At 46.7% G+C, this 14,795-nt stretch overlaps 1 long non-coding RNA gene across 1 annotated transcript; it reads left to right on the plus strand.

Annotated features, from left to right (window-relative positions):
* Positions 1 to 6,828: 6,828 nt before the first annotated feature.
* LOC311224939 lies at positions 6,829 to 14,430 on the plus strand. Its single transcript, XR_014619480.1, has 4 exons — positions 6,829 to 6,898; positions 8,575 to 8,604; positions 14,079 to 14,133; positions 14,382 to 14,430. It is a non-coding gene; the product is annotated as an uncharacterized lncRNA (long non-coding RNA).
* The last annotated feature ends 365 nt before the right edge of the window (positions 14,431 to 14,795 follow it).

Below are 14,795 nucleotides of genomic sequence, written 5' to 3' on the forward strand. Positions count from 1 at the left end.
TCACAATTTGCAAATGGACATTTTACTGTCTCTTTTTTCAATATATGCAATTTCAGATGTGCAATGACATCCCTGAGATTAGTATATTGCTCCTGACAACTTGCGGCCTCGCATTTGAATGAACATCCTATATAATTTCTTTGTGAAGCAGAGATGGTCCTGTGGTCACAGTACATATGTGTTTTCAAAGCAGTATACTTCAGAAACTGATGTTTGCAGTCAGCCACACCACAAGGGAATTGCTTGTTTGCTTCATGTCTATGAAGTAACTGATGGTCAACATAACGTTTAAGCGATTTGAATGACAGGCCACAGGACTTACATTTACATGTATGACCAGGCATTTTTCAGAAGTTAAGTATTCCCTCAAATCTCATGTTACATCTAACAATTCCAGGAAGTTCTGTGTGTGTGCATGTGTATATAACCTGTCCTAAATCTGCAGATAGGCTAAATGTTGCAACTGATGAAGCGGAACTGCAATCCAAACTGTTGAGACAAAATAAGTGGAAGTGAAGCACAAATAAACTTCAAAAAAGGTTATTTCTAGTGCCGTCAGGCAATTAAAAAAATTAATCTAATTAATCGCATTTTAACCGCATAACCATTTTAGGCCTGATATTTTATATTCTATAATCATATTTCAAATTGCATGCGTCCGGATGGCAGAATTCAGTACTGTATCTACAAAATCTTCTGTTGTATTTTTGTTCAATAAACAATGTGGACTAGGCCAACAGTGACTTTCATGAAGAATGGGGAAAAAAAGTATTGAAATTGACCCAGTTTTAGCGTTTTTATCAAACATTTTGTCTGCCCAACACAATCACCGCACGTGCATATTTTAATCAATGGTTCATATGTAATCGAAATGATCGTCACAACAGGTGCAGGGCACCAGGGGGTGCTGAGAGTCACACACAGCTAGTGGCATGGCACTGATATATGCTTGCTACTACTAGCCGAATGAAAATGTATCTGTTTCACCTAACACTATTGCTCCGTGATTATAGCCACCCATCTCTAAAGCCACAACCACGTTACCATATTTGTAATAATGTAAATCATTGTGTCGTTGTACACATATTGTGTTTATAACGTTAGTAGCTAACATAGCTTAGCTTGGTAGCTATTGTGCTAACAAAATATCCCGACATCCGGCTCGCTGGCCGGCATGAACGGCCGACCCAAAATGGTTCTCTCCTCTCTGTACACCCCGTCCCCACGGGTACCCTGCCGGGGGGCCATGGACGCGACAACGGCGACAATGGTGGCAGCCTGTAGGGCATAGATATCTATAATAGAATATAGATGTCTATGCTGTAGGGTGCTCGAGCCCGTAAAGGCTAGTGGTTCACGATAGCTATGAGCTAACAACGGCCGCCGCTGTTGTCGCGTCCACAAGCTCCTCCGCAGGACACCCGCGAGGACGGGGGCACACAAAGAGGAGAGAACCATAGGCTAACGTCAGTGTAGTGGTCCTGACTGTAGGCAGCAGGGACGGCGGAGCTATATACTATATAGGCTAACTGTGATGCACCTAGTGGGCCACCATTGAACTAGTACTATGACCCGGACGGGCAAGGCATTTCCTGAAGTGACGTCACGGCCGTGCTAGCTTTTAGATTCGGCTCATTAATATGCACCTGGCTGTAGTGACGTCGGCATTTGATAAGCTTTTTTGATTCGCACGTGCATGTTATTCGTGCGTGGACCTTTTTAACTCTTTCAGAGTGGCATTTCCGGTGTCAAATGGAAAAAAATAAATAATGAAATTATATACCAATGATGTAAACTACCCATAATTGATCAGTAGGGTTTAACCTGGAGGTTGGGCTTTAATCATCTTTAGGATAGAGGGGGGTATCATGCACCCCCCGGAAATATACTTCTAACCAGTGTTTCTAGATTTGAAAAAAATTATAGGCTTATGTTAACAAGTTGTCAGAGTGTCCCATGTATCATTTATATGCAAATTAAGGACATGATTATCAAAAAACCGCAAACAAATCTGTTTAATATATCTCAGCCAATATTGCAGATAACTGAACCAATTTGGACAAGTCAATCAGGGCAAGCTTATTTGACGCATATCTCGCCTAGAAAGGCTTTCGAAATAGTGAAATGCCATTTGATGGTAGAAATTCGTTTGTTTTCACTCATAAGATGGCGGCGGTCATAAGATGGCGGCGGTCTCATAACAATAACCTGCAAACCATCCACGTGGTACATACATGTACATAGGCTATACTATAGGTGGCATGGCAGTGAGATCCTGCTGTAACAACCTCTGTGGAAATATTATCACATTTAAAAAAAGATAAAATCTCCTAAGTTTTAACCTTAACCTAAACAAACGTATTGCTGAAAATATACACTCTATGACTGCTGTCATATACTGCAGAGAACTCTTTCATGGCAAATAAGTAATCTGGTCTTTCCAAAGACATGCGGGACACGTGTGCACGAATACACCTTAAATGATTTTCGAATATAATGCAAAGTTTTGTTCATATTGATTCTACCAAGTGTATACTTTTTATTTCTGAATTTCCCATTCTTAATTCTTACATGTGTGCATGAACACATTCATTGCTTTAGCTGCTTTGCCCGAACAAACATGTACACTAGCATATTGTTACGGTAAAATACGTGGAAATGTACATTTTAAGACAAGACGACAGTCGCAGATTTCTATTATATAATGACTATTTGAAAACAATGACTTAATATAAATGTCTTACTGGGTCGGGTCTTGCTGCTGTTCCTGTATTTCAGGGCGGAAAAAGTTTTTTTTTTTGTGTGATGAGGATTTATATAAGAACCTCCCATGCGCAGAACAGCTTGCATAGGTATCTGTGTCTTTTGCCGGTAGCTAAATGACAATGTAATTATAATGTGATTGATTGATTGATTGATTGATTGATTGATTTAAAAGTTTATTAACAGATTGCAGAATGGGTACAGTGCAGTACAGCTCAATACATACAATTGTTAAGGGGATGCAGACCAGAGAAAGACTTCCCCCATTTTCAATTCATCATATGTACACGACTTACAGATAGACAGTACTGCTACATCTATACATTTATGACATACCAGATTTGCAAATACAGTACTGTTTGTGATACAAAAAGTGTCCAGAAAAAGAGTGTATATACATTTGACGTCGAAACTGTATACATTGGAGGAGGTTGGGTAGGTGGGGTGGGGTTGGGTGGGGTGGGGGGGGGGGCTGTACATTGGAGGTGGGGGGGGGGGGGGGGGGGGGGTTGGGCAGGGGGGGGGGGGACAACTGGGTTAGGAAATGTTTCAACTCATTCAGAATGCAGCGGCCCGCCTGATCTCAAACCTACCGAAGTCGGCCCATGTCACCCCACTTCTTAGGGACCTGCACTGGCTCCCCATTGCTGCACGAATCCGCTTCAAGGCCCTCGACCTAGCATACCGTGCGGCAAAGGGAACCGCTCCCGCCTACCTCCGGTCAATGGTTTCTAACTACACACCCTCAAGACCCCTACGCTCTGCATCTTCTGGCCGCCTCAGACCTACTCCTATCCAAGCTCCGGGAGGGTCATCAAAGAGAAGTCGCCTATTCTCAGTCCTTGCCCCACAATGGTGGAATGAACTATACCCACCCCAGTTAGGACAGCCGAAACACGTCCAATCTTTCGCCGTCGACTAAAGACGCACTTCTTCAACCATTATCTGAATAAAAAAAAAAAAATCTAACCCTAACTAACCGTACTGTCATGCACTTGTCCTAATAAACTAACCAGCACTCAACACTTTGATGAACATTGTTGCTCAGCTTGTGCCCTTCCTGATGGCTTGTCGTACAGAACATGTAAGTCGCTTTGGATAAAAGCGTCAGCTAAATGACTAAATGTAAATGTAAATGTAAATTTGTAGGGGCCATGTTTCGAATTGCAGTATCCCGTATAGGTGTTCTTTGAGGGTGTTTTTGAAAGTGGGTAGTGATTCACATTCCTTTACAGCTTTGGGTAGGGCGTTCCACATTGATGTGGCATAATTGCGAAACGTGTTTAGTTCATTGTTTGAGCCGAATCTGGGTTTAACATGATTTGTTGAGCTTCCTCTAGTGGTTGTGGTATTCACTGACCTTTGGGAAGTATTTTGACATGTACATGGGTACCTTAGTCGTATAGTGTATCTTGTAGACCAGGCCCATTGCAAGTTGCTGTACTCTGTCGTCTACTCTAAGCCATCCTAGGTTGTCAAAGTGGGCAGGGGTGAGGTGGGTTCTGGGGGTAAGGTCAAGTAGTAGTCTGACCAGTTTGTTTTGTGATGTTTGTAATTTAGATTTAAGCGCCTATGAGGTGCTTTGGTACCATGAGGTGCACGCATAGTCGTAGTATATTGAATGAGGGCTCCTGCCAGAGTCTTCAGGGTATTCTTGTTTCTTGAGAGGAGATCCGGTACAAGAATCTAGTTCGTTGGTTGACTTTTTTTTATTACATTGGATGCCATTTTGTCACAGGAAAGATTTGCCTCTAGGATGGAACCCAGGTAGGTAATTTCGTCTTTCCTTGTGACAATATTGTCACCCATGCACTGCAACTGAGAAGCCGTCGGTCTTGCTGAGTTTGTTATTTGAACCGAAGAGAATGGACTCTGTTTTGCCCATGTGTAATGATAGTTTGTTATCAGCGAGCCATATGCAGATTTTGCCTATATAGTTCCGAGCTGAGGGTTTTTTCAACCTGCAACTTGTTCTTGTCAGAGACCAGCATGGCTGAGTCGTCCGCAAACAGGAACAAGTTGCAGTCACAGGCTGACGACATGTCATTTGCATAAATTAGGAAGAGTAGCGGTCCTAGTATGCTTCCTTGTGGAACACCACAGCTCACTGTGAGGGGGGGGGATAGAGTATACCGTTTACCTCTACCATCTGTTCTCTCCCCTCCAGGTAGGATTGCATCCAGCTCACTGATAAGCTATCAAAATCAATTGCTTTTAGCTTGTCAATCAGAATGGAGTGATTGACAGTATCGAAGGCCTTTTGTAGGTCCAGCATGACCATGCCGCAGTATTTGCCCGCGTCCACCTCTTGTTTGATGTGGTCGTTCAAATAGAGGAGGCATGTGTCAGGGAGCAGCTAGATATATAGCTTAGCACAAGGGCTGGAAGCAGTAGGGAGCAGCTAGCTATATAGCTTAGCACAAGGGCTGGAAGCAGTATAGGGACCAGCTAGCCTGCTTAGCACAAGGGCTGGAAGCAGTAGGGAGCAGCTAGCTATAGCTTAGCACAAGGGCTGGAAGCAGTATAGGGACCAGCTAGCATATAGCTTAGCATAAGGGCTGGAAGCAGTAGGGAGCAGCTAGCTATAGCTTAGCACAAGGGCTGGAAGCAGTATAGGGACCAGCTAGCTATAGCTTAGCACAAGGGCTGGAAGCAGTATAGGGACCAGCTAGCCTATAGCTTAGCACAAGGGCTGGAAGCAGTAGGGAGCAGCTAGCTATAGCTTAGCACAAGGGCTGGAAGCAGTATAGGGACCAGCTAGCCTATAGCTTAGCATAAGGGCTGGAAGCAGTAGGGAGCAGCTAGCTATAGCTTAGCACAAGGGCTGGAAGCAGTATAGGGACCAGCTAGCCTATAGCTTAGCACAAGGGCTGGAAGCAGTAGGGAGCAGCTAGCTATAGCTTAGCACAAGGGCTGGAAGCAGTATAGGGACCAGCTAGCTATAGCTTAGCACAAGGGCTGGAAGCAGTATAGGGACCAGCTAGCCTATAGCTTAGCACAAGGGCTGGAAGCAGTAGGGAGCAGCTAGCTATAGCTTAGCACAAGGGCTGGAAGCAGTATAGGGACCAGCTAGCCTATAGCTTAGCACAAGGGCTGGAAGCAGTAGGGAGCAGCTAGCTATATAGCTTAGCACAAGGGCTGGAAGCAGTAGGGAGCAGCTAGCTATAGCTTAGCACAAGGGCTGGAAGCAAGCAAATAGCCTATAGTTTAGCACAAGGACTGGAAGTAGGGAGCAGCTAGCGCCCTGTAAAAAAATTAACTCTGACGCACAGAGATGAAATTGATGAAATTGAATTGGGTGATGGTGTTGGAGGTCTGACCCCCCACCCTGACCGCCTGGGGTCTTTCACTCAGAAAGTCCAGTACCCAGGCACTCAGGGCGGAGCTCAGACCCAGCTCGATCAGCTTGTCCACCAGTCTGGTGATGGGGACTATGGTGTTGAACGCTGAGCTGTATGAACAACAGTCTCACATAGCCCCCCTTCTGACGGTCAAGGTGAGAGAGGGTGCTGTGCAGTACCTGGGAGACCGCGTCGTCAGTGGACCTGTTTGTCCTGTATGCAAATTGCATAGGGTCCATATCACTGGGGAGGGAGGCACAAATGTGGTCCTTGACCAGCCTCTCGAAACATTTCATGACCACAGAGGTGAGTGCCACCGGTCTGTAGTAATAACTGTGAATTGAACTTGCATTGCTGCACTATAGTCCATCCGTTGCAAGTCAACGCCCCCCCCCCCCCCCCCCCTCCATCCATTAACTCAACTGGACTGTCACTGTAATATTTATGTACAGTTGTACAGTGTCCCCCACCCACCCCTCCTACCCAACCCCCCCACCCACCCAACCACCTCCAATGTACAGTCAGATTGGTTATTTTTGGTTGAGGTTGAAAAAGCTATGTTGATTCAATATTTAATTACAGATACCATTTCAACATTTGAAAAACTGTCGTTGAATCAATTTAGTAGATTCCCCCTCCCCTCCTCCCCCTCCCCTCCCCTTCGAGAGGGTATAGTCCTAAGCAACTCGCGAGACCTAGAAGATCTCACGGGACTTGAGGTATTCAAACACTTTGGCGCGATGGATGGTGTCTTCACTGACTGGCTTGACAAATAGTCTGAGCCAAACTCCTTGGTAAGTCATTGACAATATTATGTATTATGCCATTCACATACCATAATCTTGCTGTCATCGTTTGACTACATGCTACTTTGTGAATTATTACCGTGGTGGCAACTAGTAGGCTAGAACGAAGCTTGTTAGCATTATTAGCTAACATGCTAGATGGTATACTTAACTGGTAAGTGAGTTCTTATGGGAATAGTATGATTCCGTTCAGATACCATCACCGGGCTGTTATCGTTTGACTAAATGTTATCTCTGTGCCGTGGCAAATAGTTTGGAGCTTGTTTGAGCAAATAGTGATGCATATTATTATAGCTACTAACGTTAGCTAGCTAGCATGCTAGTGTAGCGGGTATATAAAATATACTAATGTTGTATTCCACAAAGATCCCTCCCTAACGTTATTACTTTAATTTGTTTATTATTATCTTTTACTCATAGTCTTTTATTTTGAAATCGTCACTTCCTGCCGGAGTGACGTATTTCCCCTTGCACTTCCCCTCGCGCGCCAGACTATCTGGAAGGCTGACAGGGGTAAGACGTGTTCTCAGTGTCTGTAAACATATCAGTTCTAAAAGAACGCACTATTGTGAATAATTTACCGGGCAATGAACCGGAGTTGTATATAGTGGTAACTGTGTTAATGTGAACAATTCTGCACTTTCTGTAATGTGGTTTAGCTGTGGTGGCGAACTATTGTATGACACATGCTGACTGAGTTTGTGGTAATGGCTGAACAATGCGTGTAGGCCTCGTTCTGATAGCGTGACATTTCTCCCCCACTGTAGCCTATGCAGGCTGTTGACGCCATCTGCTGGCCAAGTGTGTTGATATGTGCCCTGTTTGAATGTCTTCAACAGGTAATTTGATATATCTTATTTTGTATTATTTCATTGTGTTGTTTTATTCTAATGGGATATTTCAGTGATTGATTCTAAACTTGAGACTATCTGGAAGGCTGACAGGGCCTATGCAGGCTGTTGACGCCATCTGCTGGCCAAGTGTGTTGATATGTGCCCTGTTTGAATGTCTTCAACAGGTGAAATAAAACACACTGAATTGCCACAACTGAGTCTTCACTTCCACTACACAACGACGACACAGAGGGGTGACCTTAGACCAGTTACACTAGCTAACGTTATTCTGCCATTTTGTTTCGTGATTAAAATGTACGTTTTTAATAGTTACATAAGCATTGTTGTAACTAGTGTTAACAAATACTTTATTATAGTTCAATTGTGTTAAACTTGGGACACAGCCATGGCTCTATTTTATTTCGTTTTGTATGTGAGGCATTTTAGCTTGCAGTTGTTGTGTTGCATTGTGGGTCTTCAGCACAAAGTAATCCCTTGCTGAGGGTAAAATGGTTTTCTGTCTGCTCAGACTCAGAATACTTAATTAACATGATCTGTGCTTCATAAAAAAACAGATATTATTTATCTGGTTTTGGTTATTTTGCACAGTAAATACTTATTCAGGCCTACCTGCAATTCAGAATTTAATCCAGCAGGGCGGCAGTGATGTTCATTCTGCCTTTTGTTATATATAAAAAATGGGGCTTTGAAAGACTGACATATTTGAACTTCTAGCTCCTGCTACTCTAAACATATATATATATATAATATACACAGTCTTGATAAATTGCATACAAGGTTTTTTGAATATTTTGATCGTCTTCTTTTTAGAATTCGCTGGCAATCATCGCCGCTATCAAGGTGAGTTAACTAACACATTCTCAAATCATGTTTTGTTTTTACCACCAGACATGCGCTAGGTATATGGAGCTAGGTACACTTGCTACTGTAGGTTATATGGTGCTCATTGATAACTACTTTGATGGTGCTTATTTTTTCCTTATTTTGTTCTGTATCGTTAGTGGCTTAGCTTGGCATCACTACTGCACTATCTCGCGTACGTGCACGCGTACTGAATAAACCACAAATGTACCTCTAATACCAGTATTAGTCTGACCACACCCCTCATCAGCTTACCTTCATAAGCAGGTGTGTGGTCACCTGCTCTCCTCCTTCTCGCTTTCACCACAAGGAAGAAGTGCCTCGGTAGATCCCCACACTTGACACCATGATGGAAGAAATTGGATTAGGAACAGCTTTGGGAAACAAGGATACGTTGACATCATATCTTTATTTTCTCTCTCACTATTTTCGAGAAAATACGGCGATATTGTCTTCGTACTGGAGGGTCTGGAAGATGATGATCATTCTAAAAACCCTCCACCGGTTTTCGTATTGGGAGCACGCCGCTGCATGCTTCTCAACTGCAGTTCCTTGCTGTGTTGTTGGGGTGAAACCTGTCAGGCCACAGCTGAACTGTCGGACATGCCGCTGTTGTGAGAAGCGGTGCGTTCCAGGTTGGGTGAGTAGTGTTTGCTGGCGGGCTCCACTTGTCTGTTAGTGCTATGGGGGCTACTTGACAAAGTTTATGGAAACCGGCCCCAGACTAGGGTCCTTTGTTCAGCCACCTAGGCGACAGAAGGCCTTGGTCTGGAGACCATTATAGTTTTAACTAGTGGGCCGCGACCATTGACACTGGTGATCCCTGTGTGTTCTGGACGAGTGGATTCTCTCTGTCACCGTGTTAAGGCCCCATCTTTCATATCCAAATGAGAGTATTCCTTCACGAGGGGATATGTGCATGTAATGTGCGATAGCGGCAGATTCATGTTCAATGTCAGCTACACAGGCCAGTTGGTACTGTGCTGATCCGTCGGATGTGGTAATGTCACCGTTGTGAAGCGGTGTGGACATCTTGTTTTCTCTTTTCTCTTAAAAAGTGAGGAGAGGTTCAGAACGGCGGCCTGTCTGGGTGAGTGTTATGTCATTGTTTACATGTTCATAGCTTACGGTTAGGCCTGGCGCGGGGTAGCTTAGCTTCTCGCGCGCCACCGGGAGCTCGCTTCTGATCGCGTGCGTCGTTAGATTGGCGTCTCGCGAGCAGAAGCGATAGCACCCGAACGGTTGGAGCAGCCGTTAGCTTGATGCTATTCTGTTGAACGTGCTTTGATTTTAACATGTTTTACACTCTTGACCACGACGTCATCCTTGACAGGGGATGTTCGTCGACCCTGCCCTGAGCCTGGACGGGGATTGCGTCAACAAAGAGGACTGTAGCGACTGGTTGGAGCGGCGACGCTGCCCGGATCGAACAACACAGGACGGCTGTGTTCTACGGTGTCTTGTGACTGCACTTCGCTGATCTGCGTTCCGGGTAGGTACGGGGTTGGCCAGACCTCATAACACGTCTTCTGGTTTTACTTTGCTAAATGTATTGTGAATAACGGTGTTTTTCCCAAAACGTGTGTTGGTACAATGCATTTAGGATACGTTGCGGGTTATGTGTGAGCTGTTTTTGTCACTGGCAGTTAGCTTCTCCGTGCAAACGGGATGTAATGATCTGGTTGTTGTGTGAGTAACACGACCGTGTACTCACAACTAAGGTAACTAACCTATGAAGCTATGCTTGGTGACAAGTGAGTAAAAGAATATTCTTTCTCAGACTGTAATGACAATGAACAGTGTGTTCACACATTAACAGGTTTTCCTGTTTTAACTGGCCGTATTGAGGGTAAAATAGGAGGATTGTGTTTTTCCCCCCCGGTTCCCTGGGGACTTTATCACCTCCTATCAGACATGTTGTGCATTAATTGTGTCTTTTGTGTGGTAGGGATACGATGTAACTCTTAGCTTGATTGCTGAGGTTGTGCTAAATCTGCTGGAGGAACTTATTTCCTAAAGGGAAATTGGTTTGGTTGCTGTCATGTGTGCTTAGCAAGGCCTGTGGTCGATACTAATCAAGAATGATGTATTCTCTCATTGTGAAAAAAACGGCGTTCCTCTGTTGAGTGTTTTTGCCATTTTTTGTAGGTGATGATGGGTTGTGTGTGTCATGTGACCTACAACTGGGTTGTACTGGCCACAGAAGCACATGTGTATGTTGGACCGGGGTTCTTAGAGCCCTCTCTATTCTGTGTTTTTCCTTAGTAAAAATCAGATGGCAGGTTAGCTCATGCGCTGTGTGGAGCTGTGAGACGCTTCATAGAGCTGACTATGACTGTGTCATATTCTCTTTTTGTCGTTACGTCGTATCATGGGTGTGGGGTCGTAAAGGGGTGAACTGGTAACCTTTCCTCTCCCCATTGTTCTGTCGGTCAGGGGTACACCCCCTGTCCTTCAAGGTTCCCGTCACGTGGCGGTTCGGCACGTTACGGGGGGGGGGGGGGGGGGGGGGGGGGAGGGAGTTCCTGGTCCCACGGCCTGGTATATTGGGCGTGTGCACCGCAGGAATTCCCCCGCCATAGAGTACGTCACCGTGCGCGTCTCTGTTGGTAGGACTTCCGTGTGCTGTTCAGGTCCATGTGATGGATCTGTTTTCAGGGGGGGTGGTCAGGGCTCCTCCTCACCAAGCGCCTATTCAGGCCTTCTGTGAGTTCGGACTCCTTCTTCCATGTGAGGAAGCCTCCATCAGAGTACAGAGCCTTCCTCCTCAGATTGTCAAAGTGAGTGGACCCTCTAGAAGGGTCCTTTTCTATTGTATGTATATTCGATTCAATTCGTTTATTGAGTGTGTATGGGTTCAGTGCCTCTTCCCCGGAGGCCCTAAAACCAGTTTTTTACATGGCTCAAGGTGCAATATATTCTTTTCAATCTGTACAGCTCGCGTGGGAAGTCTCTCTGGGGATCCCCGTCTCTTCCTATGGGAGGGTGGAGGGATGTAAAAATGTGAACATTTTTTACCCCGGCTGTGTAGACTGGGATACATACTGTTGATGCTTCCTTCTTTCTATTCCAGAAGTGTTGGAGTTAGGGAGTGTCACACCCCTCTTGTCGTTCCCCTGGGCGCCTTGGGGATTCAATGACAGGTCTAAATAGCCTGTTCATTGATGGGGGTGTGTCCCGACGCACGTATAGTGCTAGCTCGCTGTAAACAGGCGATTGACTGGCACGCCTTGGTTGCTTGTGGTTGAAACAGCGTTTTTATAAAGCAACTGAGATGGGGGTTTTTCCTCTTCCGACGACCACATCCCATGACCTGGGTGGGTTGTCGACGGATTCTCGTTCATGTCTGGGGGATGATGACGGGATGGATCTGAACATATGTAGTGGGGTCTCACGCCCTTGGGGTGGGCCACCAGGCGCGGTTCGTCCGAACGTCTGGGTGGCGCCTTCTTTTCATGTTAAGATCAACACGCATATCTGCCCTTCTCCTGGAGTAGGCATGTCGGCGTGGTTAGGGCACGGGACTGGTTCTGGTCACGCTGGTCCAGATCAGTTGAACCCGTTGTCCGCCGGGGATGCAGATCTGCTGTTCTGGTACCCTGAGGGACTTGGGCTTTTTTCAGGGGGAAAAATGCCGGGTCGGTCTGGGTGTCACAGGGTTAAGCGCTATGGAGACCCTGGTTGGGTATGTTTTTACTCAGCACTGTCGTCATGGCTTACAGCCATGCCATTCTGTACGCGCTCGATCTCGTCGGATCTCGGCCGCTACACAGGTTGGTCCTGGTTAGTACTTGGTTGGGAGACCGCCGGGGAATACCAGGTACGGTGTGCTTAGGGGCTGGTTCTCCATTATTTTTCGCTCCTCTCTCACGCATGGCGAAGAGGGGCCTGTGGGGGTGGTTTTTTGACCTCCTCTGGTGACCCTGTGCTTCCCGTACCGCCAGGCCCGGTCCGAAGTGATGTTTGCGACCCGTAGGCCTGGGTTAACCCTTTTTGGAAACTGAAACACTTGTACTGCGGTATAGCCGGTGTATGCCCGCAGGTGTGTTTTGGAGTTTTTTCTTGAGGGGTTATAGGAACAACCACCGCATTGGGTAATACCGAGGTGGTTGATTCCCTGGTGTGTTGGAGCAGTGTCAACTCCCGGGTTCACCGTTTGAGGGTGCCCCTGCACGTTCATGACGTCTGCCAATCGTGTCAGCCTTCTCTGCCTCGACCCCTCTGGGTGGGGGTTTTTAAATGGAGGCTTGGTCATGCAACACCGCCAGCTTACGCTCCTTCCGCCGGGGCGGCTGTGTTCAGCTGTCCCCTCTGGCGCCTGTCTCGTCCGCAGTCTCCAGGCTAGGGTTAACAGCCTGTTGCCTGGTTTTTCCCCGGTGCGCTGCCTGCTTCCGTTGGTTAACCTTTTTGTGTGCTTCCGGCCATGCTGACTGCCTGTTCTGCAGGGTCAGTGTGCCAGGCGGTGTACTATTGGGGGGACGGGGCCCGCTCGGCTTACGGCCATACCAACCTGAACACGCCCGATCTCGTCCGATCTCGGAAGCTAAGCAGGTTCTGGCCTGGTTAGTACTTGGATGGGATTCCGCCTGGGAATACCAGGTGCAGTAACTGAGGGGCCTTTGTCCGAATACGCTGGCGATGTGGGGGGCGGGGCACTACGTGCCCACCTGGTGGGGTCTTGATGCTGGCATCATGGACTTCTCCGGGCCCCCATTCCAGGGAGTCCAGTCCTTTTGGTGGGTCTGGGTCTTCCTTCGCGCTCCGCTGCTACGGCCTTGCCACGGGGTTGGGTTTGCCCTTGGCCCCGTGATTCTGGGGGCAGTAACGAGGTTGTTCCTCCGTTCGTTCCCGGGTGGCATGCGGGTTGTGCGTGTGTGTAGTCGTGGGGTCAGGCCACGGTCTGCTCACCCTGTGCGTTAAGTTGCTTGAGTGCCTCTTCGCACGGTTGGGTCCGTCGCCTTCCCGTGAAGCCTCTAATAGGGGGGATACCCTCCATTAGGGGGGGTCGGGGGGGCTCGGCCCTCCCTGTTCTGATGGTTTTGGGGGGCTGTCAGCGGGGTGTATTTGTCAGCCAAGTGGCTCCGCTTGGCCTCCCTTGTGCAGTAGTGATGCCAAGCTAAGCCACTAACGATACAGAACGATAGGTTATGACTATAACCAAGTTCTGTTAGTTAGGGGCGATGCTTGGCATCAGACGGCCGCTGCAGCCCTTGTCCTCACCTTGTGGTGAAAGCTTGGGAAGGAGGAGAGCAGGTGACCACACACCTGCTTATGAAGGTAAGCTGATGAGGGGTGTGGTCAGACTAATACTGGTATTAGAGGTACATTTGTGGTTTATTCAGTACGCGTGCACGTACGCGAGATAGTGCAGTAGTGATGCCAAGCATCGCCCCTAACTAACAGAACTTGGTTATAGTCATAACCTATCGTTAATTATGTTGCTCTTTCTCTAGGAATGCCAATGTATAACTCCAGCCCCTATTACCACACTGCCATTGATTCAGCTCAGTAAGTATTATCTTTCAATTCAATATTGTCTGTCTCTCTCACCCCACTTCAAACTTCACACCTTTATCTGTGTTTTCATCTCTGTCTTTCTGTCTCTCTCACCTCGACCCCCTCCACTTCACACAACACCTACATTGCCAAAGCCTTTGTCATTTGATGACACAGCAGTGCTATGTCTGTCTCTCCCTCTATCTCCGTCTCCCTCTCTCACTGGCATAACATTTTTATTGTCGTATTCAATATTTCAGAGATTCTTCGCCAGAGGAACTTGAAGCCATTCCTGAATTACCACCAGAGACCAGCAGTTGCACGCAGGCAGAGACTGCCTGTAGCGTGAGTTGAATTTTATACACAAGTTCACTGGTGTTTATTCTTATATAAAACGTCTCTAAAGACGTATGTTTACCTTTGCATTGATTGGCGGATTTTTGACTGAAGACATTGGATCTTTCCTGCTCTCCCATCCAAGTCCCAGGTTGTAATGACGTAATCATGACACTTAGTTGATTTTGAGTAGACAATTACTCGTTGCATCTGGGCTCATAGTCATAGCCATATAGGAATGACCGCTACACCGTCGCGCCAATAGCGGCCGAGGGAGGGAGAGTTAAGCGATTTCTTTGTCATTCAGACAGATTCTCCTATCTGCACCTATCTGACAC

The sequence above is a fragment of the Notolepis coatsorum genome (genome assembly GCF_963971535.1).
Source record: "Notolepis coatsorum genome assembly, chromosome: 3".
NCBI lineage: Eukaryota > Metazoa > Chordata > Actinopteri > Aulopiformes > Paralepididae > Notolepis > Notolepis coatsorum.